This window comes from Macaca fascicularis, chromosome 7, assembly GCF_037993035.2.
Source record: "Macaca fascicularis isolate 582-1 chromosome 7, T2T-MFA8v1.1".
Lineage (NCBI taxonomy): Eukaryota > Metazoa > Chordata > Mammalia > Primates > Cercopithecidae > Macaca > Macaca fascicularis.
The window spans coordinates 71,926,455-71,930,419 of NC_088381.1; the positions used below are offsets into that span (position 1 = coordinate 71,926,455).

At 31.5% G+C, this 3,965-nt stretch overlaps 1 pseudogene; it reads right to left on the reverse strand.

The window, feature by feature from the left end:
* Positions 1–3,005: 3,005 nt before the first annotated feature.
* On the reverse strand, positions 3,006–3,105 carry LOC123574747 (U6 spliceosomal RNA; annotated as a pseudogene).
* Positions 3,106–3,965: the final 860 nt, after the last annotated feature.

Below are 3,965 nucleotides of genomic sequence, written 5' to 3' on the forward strand. Positions count from 1 at the left end.
TATTTTTTTTTCCTGCCGAAGAAAATACAACATGAGTTCATACTGGTATTTTCATTGAAATGTGGGATTATACTTCTTGGCATATCTTATTTGATTTTAAATATGATCTCTTCTTTAACATTGAAAATCTTTGTTTATTCACATAACTATTTTCTGTACACATACACACAACTGACTAACAATAAGCTTGGGTGTGTTTATGTTTTGTTTAATTATTGTTATCGTCTGAATTTAATCCATTAAAGGCATGCAATACAATTACTGCATTTTAAAGTTATTTGAAACAGTTTCTCTCTGCATCATTTTTCCGACAACTCAATTCAAAGGTTGTTTTTTTTTTAATTACTAGCAATTCCTTTTTTAAGTCTTATGTAATTTTGTTTCAAAAGTATATGCATTTACGTGGTATTAAAGTCAAACCTACAAAACAAAATGTATTAGAAAAGTCTAACTTCAATCAATCTTGTCTCTGCTATTCTCTACTAAAAAAAAAACATAAAATATGTTTTTTCTTCCATTTTTAAGTAAAGGATTTATATGTATATATGTCCTTTTATATTCCATATCTATCCACTTTAAAATAAAGGATTTATGTATATATATCCTTTAATATATATTTATGTGTACATGTAAATATACATATGAATATATGGATATATGTAGATATAAAATATATATTAGTCCCTTCTTTCTCAATTAAATGTTGTGCCATATTATACAAAAATGTTTTCAATAGTTTTATTGTTTTTTATTTAATACATCCCAAAGATCATATAAAAGCAGCAGCATACACATATATGTTTAATTACACACTAGTATAATACTTCATTGCGTATTCATAGTTTATTTAGTTAGTTTTGTTTTGTTTTTATTTTTATTATACCTTGGTGTTTTCTTTATTGAATCATACAAAATTGTTTGTATGATTTATTAGCTAAATAAATCTTTTAGCTAATTTACCTTTTACAAAACAACAGATTTCAAAACATTAGCAGCTTCTCATTTTTATGTAGCGTTTTTTTAACCTGTAGCATATTTTTTCAAAACAATACTGTTAAATAGATGTGCTTTGAAAGTTAACTGGTAATGACTTGATTTATAACATAGCTTAAGAGAACAATTAGTTTAAAAGGACAGACTAGACCTGTGTTTCTTTCAAAAAAAGAAAACGCAATTTTTGATCATGTGAATTCAAGTTCACATTTAAAAACAGACAGCATCCTAAAGTGCCTCATTTTATTTATAATGCCACTTCTTGAAATTATAGTGATCTACAATGTGAACAGTAAAGCAAATAATTTCAAACTATATTTTTATGTACATTTAAACCCCTTTAGTATTATGTACCACTATTAGGCATGTGGATTGAAACCAGGGCACTTCCAATATATAGCTCATGCTTCTATGTGATTATTTTTAAGAGCAAATTCTTTTTCCTCCACCCCCAACTGAAACAATTTTCAGCTACAGAGGAGAGCTGCTACCTCACTCCAGCAATGAAAAATGTTACTGTAAATCCAATTTGACCAGTCAGTTTCTCAAGATCCTTTTTTATTTTATTTATTTATTTGTTGTAGAGATTGGTGGTCACTATGTTGCCCAGGCTGGACTTGAACTCCTGAGCTCAAGATACTCTCAACTAAGCTTAGAGTAGCTGGGGCTACACCGACCCACCACCACACCCTGATCTCACATGTTGCCACTCCCAGCTAATTTTTTTTTTTTAAACTTTTTGTATAAACAGGGTCTCGCTATGTTACCCAGGCTGGTCTCAAACCTCTCGCCTCTAGTTAACCTCCTGTCTTGGTCTCCCAAGGTGCTGGAATTACATGTGTGAGCCACTGCTCCTGGCTATCAAGACCCTTTTTTATTTTATTTATTTTTTTAATTATACTCTAAGTTCTAGGGTACATGTACACAACATGCAGGTTTGTTACATATGTATACACGTGCCATGTTGGTATGCTGCACCCATTAACTCGTCATTTACATTAGGTATATCTCCTAATGCTATCCCTCCTCCCACTCACAACCTATCAGTACAGTTTTATGTTCTTTTTCTTTTCTTCTTCTTACAAAAACAGAACATCAGAACATATAGGAGGGCATCCCTGCTGGCCTGTTCATCCTGCAAGATTTCTGAAAAAGGCAGAACCTGTTTCAACAACTTCTCTGGTCAGTCATGCAGGGTGAACAGACACCTGTGCTTGGCCTCACAAAGCAAAAAGGTGGACCTAGAACCCACTCTTCCCAGAGTAGACACAGAAGGTTAAAAAGTAACAACAAATCACAAAGTGACTTCAAGTATATTAAAGAAATCAATGATTTAGTGTCTTAAATGCATGCTCTCACTTATAAGCGGGAACTAAATAATGTGTGCATGTGGACATAGAGTTTGGAATAGACCTTGAAGACTAGGAAAGGTGGGAGGGTCGGGGGTGCTAGGGATGAGAAATTACATAATGGGCACAATGAACACTATTTGGGTGATGGCTACACTGGAAGTCCAGACTTCACCACTATGCAATATATCCATGTGGCAAAACAGGACTTGTATCCCTAAATCAATAAAAATAAAATAAAAAATTTAAAAATTCCCTGGTCTCCTTAAACTAATATAGACAACTTTGTGAGACACAGTATTTGAAAAAATTATAATCATAATTGGCCACACACCATTATTTCATATATATATACATGTGCATATATACATACACAAAATCTCGAAATGGTGGGATTTAGATTCTGCCTTGGACTGAGCTCTGAGGGCTACACTTAACCATCTGGGAATTGTAGCGCAGGTTTACCTTTCTTTTTTTTTATATTTAAATTATGTTAAGTATTCAGGAGGCAGAGAACACAGACTCCCTCTCCCCTATGATCCTGTATACTTAGGCTAAGAATTAAACAAGAACCTTTGTGTTCAGCTAGTGCCAAAACAAAACTGAACCCTAAACAGGTTGCCATAAGCATGCTGGCTTTGCTTAGTGTTTAATATTTTTTTAAAAAGCATGGAATGCTTCACGAATTTGAGTGCCATCCTAGTGCAGGAGCCATGCTGATCTTCTCTGTATTGTTCCAGTTTTAGTGTATATGCTACAGAATTGAAACTCATAGCTTATTTAACTAGTCCTCTATAGACGGACGCTTAGGGACATAGTCTTTTACTATGACAAACAGTGCTGTAACGAACATCTTTGGGAATATGTCTTTTTGTACTTTTGGAATGTGTCATTGTGACAAATTATTAGAAGCAAGATTGCTGGGTCAATAGGTCAATACATATGCTACCTTATATGGATATATAATTTTGCTAGATGTTACCATATTGCTTGTGTAATTTAATATATCCATTGCTAATCTACAAGAGTGTGTATATGTTTGAAGTTTCACAAATAGTGTGCTTGTCAACCTTTTAGATTTTGGCAATCTGGGAGGAAAGCAATGATATTTGTGTTGTTTTTAAATTTCATTTTTCTTACTATAAGTGAGGTTGAACATCTTTTCATCAGTTAAGGACCATTTGTTTTTTACTTTCTGCAAATCAGTGTCTTTATATATCTCATGCATTTGTCTTGTTGTTTCTTATGTTTTTAGAAGTTATTTTTATGTTAAGATTACTGACTCTTCTGGTGTGTTTTGAAAGTAAGTTACAAACTATTTTGGTACTTGCAAAAATTATAAATTATACATATAAAATACATAAAATTATACATTAAAAATTATATTTATAAAATTTATATTATATTTATATCATATTATAAATATATGATATATATGTATTATATAGATTATATCATGTATAATTATATACATTCATATATTCATATATCTCAAGCTTTCTCCTATTGAATGTGGATTTTAAAGTCATTATTAATTATTCCCATTTTTAGATCATAAAATAATTACTTCATACTTTATTACTCCATACTCCATTATATGTTAGTTGTTATTTTTAATATTTA